At 46.9% G+C, this 13,742-nt stretch overlaps 1 long non-coding RNA gene across 1 annotated transcript in view; it reads left to right on the plus strand.

Annotated features, from left to right (window-relative positions):
- Window positions 1-13,493: 13,493 nt before the first annotated feature.
- LOC130682950 (uncharacterized) overlaps window positions 13,494-13,742 on the plus strand; it is a 34,056-nt gene continuing 33,807 nt past the window's right edge. The window contains exon 1 of the long non-coding RNA XR_008996427.1: window positions 13,494-13,604. This is a non-coding gene — a long non-coding RNA (uncharacterized LOC130682950). The remainder of the gene's footprint in view (window positions 13,605-13,742) is intronic.

Consider the following 13,742-nt stretch of genomic DNA (forward strand, 5'->3'; position numbering starts at 1 on the left):
CTATGTTATTGCCATATTCTTTATGAAGGCCAAGATATAGAAGAAACCAAAGTGTCCAACAACAGATGAATAGGTAAAGAAGATGTGGTTCATATACACAATGGAATACTATTCAAACATATAAAAGAAAAGAAATCCTGCCATTTTCAACAACATGGATTGACCTAGAGGATATTATGGTACGTGAAATAAGCCAGGCAGAGAAAGACAAATACCGTGATTTCAACTATACGTAGAATCTAAAACCAAACCCAAACAAACAAAACAACAATAGATTAACAGACACTGAGAAGTGACTGGTGGCTACAATGGGGGAGGAGTTGGGGTGGGTGGGTAAAATAGGTGAAGGAAATGAAAAGGCACAAAATCACAACCATAATATAAGTTAGTCGTGGGGTGAAAGCACAGCATAGCCAATGGTTCTTAACATTCTATGTTGACAGATAGTAACTACACTGGTTGGGTGAGCATTTAATAATGTATAAAACTCTCAAATCACTATGTTGTACATTTAAAACTAATATAATATTATATATTAACTATACTTCAATAAAAAATATCAAAATAATGTAAAATACAGAGAACCATACACCATGACCAAGTAGAATTTATCCCAGATGTGCAAGTCTGGTTCAACAGTTGAAAATCAATTAAAGTAATCCATCACCTCAATAGGCTAAATAAAAAATCATATAATTATATCAATAGATGAAGAAAAACATTTTACAAAATCTAACACCCATTTATGATAAAACCTCTCAGCAAAATAGGACTAGAGGGGACTTCCTCAACCTGATGATCATCTACAAAAACTTACACCTACATTGTAATTAGTGATGAAGAACTTCAATTGATAAGATCAAGAACAAGGCCAACATGTCCCTTCTTATCACTCCTTGTCAATGTCATACTGGAAGTCCTAGCGAATGCAGGAAGACAAGAAAAGGAAAACCTACTGGCTTAAGCAGCATGTATTTATTATCTCAGTTTCTGTGGGTCAGGAATGCAGATGGATCACCTTTCCAGGGTTTCCTAAGGCTGCCTTCAAGATGTCAGCTGGCCTGTGTTCATTTCTGGAGCTCAGGGTCCCCATTCATGTTCATGTAGTTGTTGGGAGAATTCAGCTCCTTGTGGTTGTAGGACTGAGGTCCCTGTTCTCTGGCTGGCTGTCAGCTTTGGCCTCTCAGGTCCTACAGAGTGTCCTTAGGTTCTTGCTATCTGCTCCCCTCCATAGATTTTTCTCATACTTAGAATCTCTCTTCCTTCAGGATGGGCCCAGACTTTTTTAGGCTCACCTGTTTAGATCAGGTCCACCTGGATAATCTCCTTTCTGACCCACTCAAAGTCAAATGTTTGGAAATCTAATCTTCAGAGTTAAGTCCCATCATATTCCCAGGTTGCACCCTCACTTGCAGTTGGAGATTATTCAGGGAGTACATATGAGGGGGTGGGAATCTTGGGGGTCATTTCAGAGTTCTGCCTACCACAGTGTATACTTCTCATAACCATACAGGACAGGAAATCCACCATAGCTGAATGAAGGAGGCCATATAGTGCAGCAGTTGAGGGATCCTCTTGTGGAATCAGCCTGCTTCGGGAGGTGTTGCTGAGAAGCAGAGCAAGTTCACCATCCTCCCTGGCTTCCATATCTGTTTGGTGCAGATATTAATGATGTGGATTTCATGGGCCTCTGGGAAAGACTTACTGGGCTCATCCACACAGAGCACTGAGTTCAGTGCTTGGCACGTGTTGAGTCAAAGGAAGCAAACATCTCTCAATACTGTAATTTCTACAGGGTGTGCAATTTCTGCAGGGTGTGCAAAAGGGTTACTTATGCATGCAAATCCCACTACACTGTTGTCAAACTGAGTACTGGACAGGAGCTAGAGACTGTATGGGCTTAGGATGGGAATTCCACCATCCAGGTACAAGCCTGAAAAAGGACTTGAGGGGGTGAGCTGTGGCAAATGTTCAGGAATCAGATCATCAGCCAAACTGATGTGTCCTGGGCTGGGTGAAACATTAGTCATGGGATGGGGATCAGTGTGGTGGAGACAACACACGTAGAAGCCATGTCAGGCTGCTGCTGTCCTGCCTGCCTGCATTGTGCTTCTAAAAAAAGACAACGAGTGTCCCTCCTGAGATCAGAAGTACTGAAAATTGACTACAAATTTCCTGTACTCCATACCTGGTCCTAAACCAATCCCACTTGTGGCCTGGTAGGACTTACTTAGGCTGCTCTCCTGGGAAACAAGTTACACAAACCCATGTCCATGGCCACATTACTTAAAAACTTTGCTTTAAGACAGTCAAAACAGGGCTTGCCTGGGAGGGCATTCATCAGTGAATGCTGGCCCAGCACCTCTGGATAATTATCATTATTGGGAGGCATTTATTAGGAATGTTGAGAATCATTTTGCAAGAGGCAGTGCTTATTAAAATGCAAATTGTCCCATTCTCTTCCCTCCCCTTCAAGTTTTGGAAATCAAAGAGAATTGCAGGATGCATGCTTATTTTAAGACAACTTCCCACCAACCTAGCCCTGTGTCCTGCAGTTGAAGTCTTAGGGGTTAAGAGGCCTTTTGAAAGTGGACACTTCCATTTTGATCCTTTCAAAAAAGGAATCTCAGCAAGTATGGCAATAAGAGTAATCATGGCCAGAATAGGGAATATAAATCTCTGATGCATACTGGGCTATCTCAGACCTGTACTGCCCCACACGGCTGGCACCAGCCACATGTGGTTATTGACCCTTGAAATGTGGCTGGTCACAGTTGAGACATAATATATGTGTAAGATGCACACAGAGTTTTAAAGACCAAGTTTGGAAGAAATAATGAAAAATAACTCATTAGTGGCTTTCTGTACTGATTGTATGTTGAAATAATAATATTTTGACTACATTGGATAAAATTGCTTTTATTATAAAAAAACAATTCCACCTGTTTCTTTTTATGTTATAAATGTGGCTTCTAGAAAGTTTCTAATTGAAGATGTGTCTTGATATTATTCTGTTGATCAGGGTATCAGAGCTGGTCTGCACAAAATGAGGGCCTAGGTTCAAACCTTTGCCTTCCGGTCTGGCACAGCCTCCTTTCTGGGCACCCTGCCTCCCACACAGCTGCCTGTGCCCCTTCCAGGCCTGAAGAAAGCCCCTGCTTGTGCAGTGTTGAAACCACCTGCTCAAAGCCCTTGGATACCTGCCCATCGGCAGGGCCCATGCTGCTCACCTGAGGCGCCTCCCACCTCCCCGCCACCTTATGCCCTGGCTTCCGAGATGCACAAGGTGCAGAGTTTCCTGAGCTGCCTCCTGAGCTTCCATTGCTGCTTCTGTGACGGCTTGCCCCTTCTCAAGCCCACAGCCCCTGTGCAGCTTCTCTGACACCCCTGCCTATGGACAGACTCAGGGGTTCCCCCAACGTGCTCTCAATTGTCCTGGCACGTGTTTATTACACCCCATTGGCACCGTGTCAACACTGCTCACCGTCTGTCTCCTCATCAGACCACTTGCCCCACAGGAAAGGGTGCCACACCCTTTCGTCTGGGGCTGCCTGGCTCAGAGTAAATATTTGTTAAGTGCAGATGCAGTGAACAGTCAGAGGGTGAATAGGACTGGATGCTAACACTGCAAGTCTATACTTAAAACAGCCCAGGCTCTGCAGGTTTTGTTTGTATTTTTATGTTTAATCATATTTTTAAAATAACAAGGAGAGCCTCTGTAGGGAGCACACCCAGTGGCCCTTCTCTGGGGTGAGAAGGGGTAGATGCCCTCTCTCCCCTCTCTAGGCACCCAGCCTCGCTCCAGGCCACCCAAACCCCTGGCCATTGGTGGAATGCAAGGTGTTACGGTAGTCTGAGTACTGAGAATTTCCACAAAGTGCCAATAGCCCCCTGCCCAGGTGGCCATCCTGCTACCATGAAGTCCAGAGGGTGACTGGCTGGCCGCAGTTTTCACAGAAGATAAAAATCTCCCTTCTGCCGTGCGGGGCAGTGTTGTGTTGGGCAGTTGGAGGCTGCTTGGGGTTGCTGAGGCCATACTGCCTCCCATGACTGCCTGCTCTACCCTGGCCCCACGGGTGGGTGGTTAGTTCCTGGAGGCTCTGTCTCTGCTGACCCAGCAGGCAGGGCTCTTTGGGCAGGTCGCTGCCCATTCAGACCGGGTACCCATTCCAGGGACGTCCGGCTTCAGGAAAATTCAGTATGCAGAAAGCTAACCGAGTAACATGATGGATTAAGGGCAATTCTCCCTGAGGAGGGAGCTTCCCAAGTCCTCCTGAGTCAGCCAGCAGTACTCAGTTAAAAATGATCTGTGCTTTATAGAGTGACTGACTCTTGGCCTTCTGGAAATACACCTTTTGGTAGATGTAGACACTGATTTTCTTTGGTTAGAAGCACAAAAGTTTTGCCTGTTTAATACATAAAAACCAAAATCAAACCCAGACTTTGGGGAGAAACCTACTGTCTCACTCACCCACGAAACTGCAAGGGGGTTCCATCGCAGGCTGCAGGGTAAGAAAGAGGAGGAACAAAGCAGGCCACATGAGATTGCTGCAGGTCAGCCACGGGCCACGTACTGCAGCCTGTCTTGGGCTTTGGCTGCCCAGCTCCTCTCCTGGCTGCTGGGCATCTCTGCTGGGTGCCCAGCACCCTAATGCAACTGACCATCATGACATACTCCTCTGGGACCAACATGAAGTTGCTTTTGTGCAGTTAAACCAGATTTGAAACTTCAAGATATGCATAATTTTCCTCTGAGGGATACGGGGTGTTGTCAGGTTTTGCATTAGGCCATTGGTTGGGGGGCTCCAAGTTGCCACTCCAACCAGCCCTCCGTGGCCCTAAATACAGCTGCCAACATTGTCCCCACAGCAACCCTGGCAGGTGGCAGGAAGGCCCCAGCCACCAGCATCCCAGCTCTCCACCACTGCTTCAGGCTGGCGCAGCATCAGAGCAAAGGCTTCATGGCAAGACCAGACCTTATACCATACCTGCCACTTCCTTTCTGAGTCTTTATGACTCAGGCCTTCCAGGGTTTTATGGTCTTTGTTTTCTTTTGTCTCTTAAAATCCAACACTGACTTTGTATTGACTGACCCTGTGTACAGTCAGAGACTCAGAGCAGCGTGGCCTCAAGGTTACTAAGTCACATGGCCCCCCGGGCCTCAGTTTAATCATCTGTAAAATGAGCAAATGGCCCTACATAATCTATGAGGTCCAGCCTCTCAAGCCATCTACAAAGCCCATGAACAAATGGAACCACTAAGATGAACCACTGTCAACACATAGCAAGACCATTCACACTCCCAGGGGGATGGAGCTGAAGAAAGAAACCTGTCTCTGCTTCTCATTGTCAGTAGCTACCATCTCCCAGCTTGGGCTGCATCTTCACAGTGTGAAGTGTTGTATCCTTAGAAAAACCCAGAATGTTTACAGTGTGTTGATTGCTTTGGGAAACTGCACTTTCAACAGGAAGACATTTTCCAGACTTGTGTTTCTGTGACGTCAGTGCCCTGCTGAAAGGTACACCGTTCAGACAGGTGACCTGCTGCTTTGTCTTGGTAAGTTGAAACATCATGCCTGACTTTTCCCTCCTGTAAACTGGCTGCACTGATGGCTGTCAACACATCCAGCACTCCAAGTGAAGGTGTTCACCTCAGAGAGAAATGCAGGCTTTGTTTTGTTTTCACTTCAGGCCCAGCAAGGTGGGTACCTTCACGTGTCTGTGTTTACCAGTGAGGCTGGGAGGTCTGGTGGAAGTTAAATATATCATGTTGACAATGTAATTATTAGTATCACCATGGCTAATAATATCACAAGTAATTACATTTACAACTCATAATATTTTCACATGCCTTATCTCACTGGATCACCCTGACAACTCGACGGGGCAGTGTTTTTGTTTGGTGATGACGATCCTAATTCTCAGAGAAGTGTAGTGATTTGCTCAAGGTCACCCATACTCAAGGTCACACAGCTGTCATTATCCAGGTTTACATTTTTCACTGTCCACTTTATCTTGTCTGTGCTTTTAAATACACATTTGTAATAGTTTTAAGTGGCAAATCACACAAGTAGGATGAAATAAAAATGCAGTTGTCTAAATATTTGAAGCTACTGTTTACAATATAGCTATTAATTTTTTATTTTAAACTATGATGTGAATAAAGATGTTCATATTGCTCCACAGTCAGTACCAGTCCTAGTCTTCATTTCCATGGATTGCTGAAGATCAGCCTATGACCGTTTATCCATTTAAGAGCAACCATTGCATTTGAAGCAAATTCCTTGTGAGAGCTGTGACACTCAGCACACCCCTAATCTGTCATAAAGTTCAGGGTTTCCCAGACTCACCCTCAAGAACTGTACATTACAAAGAATAGGCTTCATGAGTCTTTCCTTCATGGAAAACTCCCAATCGGTTGCTTTAAAATTCAACTAAACTGTCCCTCCCTTCTCCCTGATTATAATGGGGACTGGTTTTCATCTGAAAGGATTTAACTTTGCTTCTGCAATACAAGATGGCATCTGTTAGGAAGGACTCAGTTAACCCACATAGGCCTGGGTGAAATATAGGTCCCCGAGCACATTTCTCTCATTACAGTGCTGTAAGGCTGTAAGGAGGGTGTTGTCCTGCCCCTCTGAATCTGATTGTCCCAGGAGCCCTCTCACCCATGTCCTCCAGGTCAGTGTGCCCAGCTGGCCTTCAGTGAAGGAATGCAGGTTGGGATGGGAGCATAGGCTCATTTGCAAGAGCTGGAGCCCCAGAACGAAGAGGAATGGGCAGGACATGGGGTCACCACAGGCCCAATGAGATGGCAGAATCTGTCACAGCCAATCACTTGTGAAAAAGCTTTCCATAATTTTGCCCCAGGATGCTCACCTGTTCTCCAGGGTGTTCACCTGCCCCAGGATGCTCACCTGTTCTACAGGGTGTTCACCTAACCCAAGATGCTCACCTGTTCTCCAGGGTGCTCACTTCACCCAGGATGTTCACCTGTTCTCCTGGGTGTTCACCTCACCCAGGATGCTCACCTGTTCTCCAGGGTGTTCACCTTCCCCAGGATGCTCACCTGTTCTCCAGGGTGTTCACCTGCCCCAGGATGCTCACCTGTTCTCCAGGGTGTTCACCTGCCCCAGGATGCTCACCTGTTCTCCAGGGTGCTCACCTGCCCCACGATGTTCACCTGTTCTCCAGGGTGTTCACCTCACCCAAGATGCTCACCTGTTCTCCAGGGTGTTCACCTCACCCAGGATGCTCACCTGTTCTCCAGGGTGTTCACCTGCCCCAGGATGCTCACCTGTTCTCCAGGGTGTTCACCTCACCCAGGATGCTCACCTGTTCTCCAGGGTGTTCACCTTCCCCAGGATGCTCACCTGTTCTCCAGGGTGTTGACCTCACCCAGGATGCTCACCTGTTCTCCAGGGTGTTCACCTCACCCAGGATGCTCACCTGTTATCCAGGGTGTTCACCTGCCCCAGGATGCTCCACCTGTTCTCATAAGGGAAGGTGTAGCCGTGGGAGTGGCTGTTATCAGAACTCCGAGGATTTCAGGCTCTGTGAAGCTGAGAACCAAGGGCCCAGGTCTTATGAGAGAGGATGGGCTTTCCAGGGTGTGCTGCTCCCAGACCTGCTCCAGGCGGGAAAGGAAGCCAGGGTCCTGAGGCAGATGTCTGCAGAGTGCTGTGCCTGCCAGGGGGCAATGCCCCCAGCACGTGCCACATGAGGGAGATGGACAACCCCCAGAAAACTGGGTACGTGAGCCCCTTGGGGGGCCTGACCCTGGCTTGGTGAAATCTGAGTCAGGAGCTGGTTAGAGGTGCCCTGAGGGCAGAGGTAAATCATGAGCGGGAGCCCCCCTGACGTGTCTCAGGAAAGGGTACCCAACAGCTGGGGCAGCACCTGCAGCACTTGACTCTGCTGGGGCCACAGGGACACGTGGCCGTCTTCTGGGAACCCACGGGAGCTGTCAGTAAGAGAGCTGGACCCCATCCGCAGAGATGGAGAGAATGCTGGGTGCCGGGGACTGGGCGGGGCGGCTGTTTCGTGAGCAGGAGCTTCAGTTTGGGAAGTTCTGGAGATGGATGGTGGTGATGGCTGTGCAAACAGAAACACCTAATGCTGTTGATCTGTGCACTTGAAAGTAGTTAACATGATGTATTTCATTATTTATATTTTACCACTGTAAAAAGAGAATCAGAATGTGGTCACATCCAACCAGTGGTACCAACATCCCACTAAAATGTTGCCAGTGAGATAAGGAAAAGATAAGGTGGCACCCTCTTCCCACACCCCTCCCTCCATCCTGGGACACCCCACCCACACTGGGAGAAAGGCCAGGCCCACTATGCCCGAGGGCAAGTTCCAAGGGTCAGTCCTGTCCCTGGTGGTCGGGAAACTCTGCCTTGAGTAAGAGCTGGGGCTGAAAGGGACGTTTCAGTCCCCAGTCATCAGGCAGGTGACAACCACCTGAAGATGGCCCTAGTGGTCCTCATAGCGTCTCAGATACCTTCTGTAGCCTAACCCGAGGAGAAAGATTTGACATGTGTGGTATAAGGAAAAAATCAACTTCATATTTTTGCTCTCCAAGCTACACATATTTGACTATAGAATTTTTTTTTATTCTCCTTTAATTTACAAGATGGTCCAAACAAAGTCAAAGGTTATGATTAACTGGGAAAACATTTATTCTAGCTAAAACAAAGGGTTAATACCAGCAACATGTCAAGAACTTTAGCAAACTGATAATAAAAGTAAAAAAGTTTACAAGAAAATACGTGAATCATATAAACATCCACATTAGGAGTACACACCAATTGATAGATATAAAGCAAATTAAAGTAAGGAAATTATATCAACTTTTGTCCAGCATATTGGCAAAAACTATATGAATGCAATCCACTGTTGGTGAGGATGTGAAGAGCATTTCATACACTGTCTTTGTCACTTAGGCCCACACGGAGTCCCGGCAGCTGTGCCAGCGCTGCTCCTCTACTCTGATGAAGTAAAACCACTTGCCCTTGGGAACAGGTGTGACTTATACTGCAGCTCAAAACTGCATGTTTGGATAAACCGGCTGCATACACTCATGGAATATTATTCAGATATTAAACATACTGAGTTAGAGCCACACCTATGGAACTGTAGGGATGTCTGCCGTGAAAGAAGGAAAGAAGTTGCACAGATATTAATATCTCATGAAGCCTTCTTTGTAAAGCTCAACAGGGACAGACATTTGCTGTCGATGTATGTGTGTGGACACGTTCATAGAGGAGGGACAGGACAGTCCAAAGCTGTGAGAGTCAGGCACCAGGACGTTAACCCTGGTTCCATGATGGTGTTAGAAGAATGGGGCTGGGGGAACAAGAAAGGGAGATACTGGCCTAAGTGGAGAAACGTAAGCATGCGCATTGTTCACCGAAAGTGCAGGTTCTAATGTCTGTTTAGTATGTTCGTATATGTAAAAATGAGTAAGTATGATAATTAGAGTAAAATTCAGGGAAAGGTGAAAAAAAGCATCAATTTGATTAAAGGATAGGATTGTGGACATCTGGGACTTCATTTTTTCAAATAAAATTATTTTAGAAAAATTTTAGATTTAACAGAAAAGTTACAAAAATATTACAGAGTTCTCATGTACCCTCATCAGTAATATCTTACATTATCATGGTGCATATACCAAAACTAAGAAATTGACACTGGTACATTACTATTACTGAACTGTGGATTTTATTTGCATTTCATCAGTTTTTCTATTATTATCCTTCAGTTCCAGGGTCCAACCTGGAGCCACACTGTCATTTGCTGTCATGTTATGATGGACTTTTAAACTTAACTGGGCTGTTGTCACAGCTGCTTCTCCGTTGTCTTAAGGGATTCAACATTTACTTTAGTGTAAGTTTGGAATAAAGTAAAAGTGTCTTGAATGACTTGATCATGTTTAGTTTGGGTGTTTTTGTGAGACACTCAAAGTCATTCCTCAAACACCCTTTCTGACAGGGTCTATCTTTCCACCCACCTTCCAGCTCAGTGCCCTGGACCGCAGCAGAGTGATAGACAGGAAAAAGAAGAAAGGCAAGAAAAGACAAAGTCAAACCAGGTGCATCTCCTACATGGCCTTTGTCTTGCTATTACTCCTCAGTCAGGCATGAGGGCTGGAGGGTCTCTGTGGCCCTGGGTTGGAGGACGGCACTGAACCATATTTTATTTCTGGTCAAGATATCTGTGAAAATAACCCTTCTTAACACCAGCATTATTCACAGTAGCCCACAAATGGAAACAACCTAAATGTCCACTGATGTATGACTATACAAAATATGGTATGTACATACCATGTATACAGGATGGAATGGATTATTATCCAGCCTAAAAAAGGAAATTCTGGCACCTGCTACAACATGGATGAACCTTGAGGACCCTATGCTGAGTGAGAGAAGCCAGTCATAAAAGGACAGACACTGTATGAGGGACCTAGAATTGTCAGATTCACAGAGAAAGCAGGGTGGTGGGCGCCACTGCCCGGGGGAGGGGGTGGGGAGTTAGTGGTTAATGGGGACAGACTGGGGAAGATGAGAAGTTCTGGAGGTGGACGGTGGTGATGGTTCCATAATGATGTGGAATGTGCTTAGTGACACTGGACTGAGCACTGAAAATGGTTACAATGGTAGATTTTATGTCATGCATATTTTACCACTATTAAAAACAAATGTTTGAGGGTTTAACATCCAAAATAAATAAAGAACTTAAATGCCTCAACACCCAAAAAGCAAATACCCAATTAAAAAATGGGCAGAGGAAATGAAGAGACAGTTCTCCAAAGAAGAAATCCAGATGGCCAACAGGCACATGAAATGATGCTCCACATCACTAATCATTAGGGAAATGCAAATTAAAACCACATTGAGATATCACCTCACACCAGTAAGGATGACCAGCATAGAAAAGACTAAGAACAACAAATGCTGGGGAGGATGCGGAGAAAGGGAAACCCTCCTACACTGCTGGTGGGAAGGTGAGCTAGTTCAACCATTTGTGGAAAGTAATATGGAGGTTCCTCAAAAAACTAAAAATAGAAATACCATTTGACCTGGGAATCCCACTCCTTGAAATTTACCCAAAGAATACAACTTCTCAGGTTCAAAAAGACATATGCATCCCTAGTTTATCACAGCACTTTTTACAACAGCCAAGATATGGAAGCAACCTAAGTGTCCATTCAGTAGATGAATGGATAAAGAAGATGTGGTACATAGACGCAATGGAATACTATTCAGCCATAACAAATCCTACCATTTGCAGCAACATGGATGGAGCTAGAGGGTATTATGCTCAGTGTAATAAGTCAGGTGGAGAAAGACAAGTGCCAAATGATTTCCCTCATTTGTGGAGTATAACAATGAAGCAAAACTGAAGGAACAAAATAGCAGCAGACTCAGAGACTCCAAGAAGGAACTAGTGGTTACCAAAGGGGAGGGGTGTGGGAGGGCAGGTGGGGAGGGAGGGAGAAGGGGATTGAGGGGTATTATATTTAGTACACATGGTGTGGGGGGTCATGGGGACAACAGTGCAGCACAGAGAAGGCACATAGTGGATCTGTGGCATCTTGCTACTCTGATGGACAGTGACTGCATTGGGGTATGGGTGGGGACTTGAGAATATGCGTAAATGTAGTAACCACATTGTTTTTTCATGTGAAACCTTTGTAAGAGTGTATATCAATAATACCTTAATAAAAAATAACAAAAAAACAAAAGAAGAACAAGTGTCTGTACTAGTAATCTTTGGACACTGGTTTACACGGTCAGGAGGCGCTCTCCTATCCTCTTTTGTGGTTGAACACAGAAAACTAATCATTTAAAATCGGTTAGGTGCGGACCCCCAGGTGACAGGAGACACAAAAGGATCCCTGGTGATTGGTGTGCTTTCGTTTGCACTGTGACAATGTGGAGGAAATGACAGCAAAAAGTGGGATTAAAAAAACTCATCAAAAGGATAAATCGGAACACCTAAGTCTGGGGCAACAATGAAAGCACAGCATGGCTGTGAGCCGCCCCGGGACAGCCGCCCCCTCTGCTGTATGCCTCGAGGACAGAGGGCGCTTTGATAGTCAGCCTCCGGTTCAATCGTCCCTTGAGGCCTCAGAGAAAGGACTGCGGGTGAGTCACCGAGAAACCACACAGCCTGCCCTGGGTGCACGCACACAAACACCTGGGCCCGGAACCTCACACCTCATTCTCATTCACTGCCAGCTGGGAATATTCTAAGAGGAGGCACTCAGTTTTTTTTTTCCCAGAAGCCAACCCTCATTTAAAAGAATGAAAAGTAGAAAACTAGATTAAGGAAGCAGTAGGATGCCGCAGGGGCTGTGAATGAAATCAAAGAGTAACTGTTTCGTAACTGAGGTACCATGTCCTACACTTGGGATTGTTGCTTAGGCTATAAAGTTTCAGGTCAGTTTCTCATGCAGTATTTATCTGTGCTAATGAGAGTGTTTCAGTGGGAATAAAGGATTAACCTGAAGCTTTGGGGGTGGCTTCAGATCTAATACAATAAAATCAGTCTTTTGCTGCCTAACAAATCTCAGCGGCTTTAAACCGCACACCTCCATTACACCCCAGGTTCTGTGGGTCAGGTCCTGGGTCTCCGATCTGCAGCCTGGGTGCTGGTGGGCCTGCAGCCCCCTCAGGATTAGAGAAGGAGCCCTTTCCAGGCTCACTCTCGTGGCTATGGGCGGGATTCTGGCCTTGGCACACGGTGGGGTGAAGGCCTGGGTTCTTCACTGGCCGTGGGCTGGAGCCCTCATGGGACAGCTGGCAGGGGGCAGCTGGCTTCCTGCAGAGTAAGCAAGCAAAAAGCCAGAGAGGGTGAGAGAGAGACTCCAGGGGCCCCTCCCTGGAGGCCCTTTTAGAAGCTGCCGACCACGATCAAGACATTGCTGCAAACAGAGGTTGGCGGTGAGTTACAGCAGGTGGCATGTGCTTTGGGACCTGGCTTCTCTCTTTCCTGACAAGGAACCACCCGGGGAAGGTGGGACAGACTCCTCTAGTGGGTGGAGGGGAGGCCGTGCGCAGAAACGGGATAGGTTCCTGTCATGTGGCCCTCCTGAGGGAGCCCAGTCCTGGTGGGAGCAGAGCCCCCTCTGCCGGAGCCGGTCTTCATCCCCATCAGGAACGTGCACCTCTGCCTGCCAAGGGCGGCCTGGGAGAGCGTGGGGGAAAGGCCTGGTGGAGGGGGTGAGAGGAAAGAAGCCCAGAGCCCACTGTCCCAGGGACGCCTGGGGAGCGGCAGCCGTTCGCCATGCTCTGTAACCAGCAGCTCAGCCAGGGGAGCCTGGCTTGCCCTCACTGGGGCTGTATTAAGAGGCAGGGCTGTTGAATGTCCCTGTAAGCCATGCGTGGGCCAAGTGTCTCCCTGTGCCATCCCTGTGTCACCTGACTTAGCCTCACATGAGCTCTATGGAGGGGGAGCTGTTTTCCCTCCAGGAGTAAATCTGGGAAACTGCACTTGCAGGATTGAGTCATTTGCCCAAAGGCCTGGGGCCAGTGGATGAGAGCACTCAGATTCCATGGCTGGACTGGACACAGAGCCTCCACTTCTCTCCATGACAGGTCAGTGGAGGGGTCATGTCCGATATGGACACCACTTAACATTAGCCAGTCAGCCATTCATCACCAACCTGTGGCTGAATGCTTTTTCCCTAAGACTGTAGCTACCGGCTTTCCGAGGCTGTGCTCCACTGCAGCCAG

This window comes from Manis pentadactyla, chromosome 3, assembly GCF_030020395.1.
Source record: "Manis pentadactyla isolate mManPen7 chromosome 3, mManPen7.hap1, whole genome shotgun sequence".
Lineage (NCBI taxonomy): Eukaryota > Metazoa > Chordata > Mammalia > Pholidota > Manidae > Manis > Manis pentadactyla.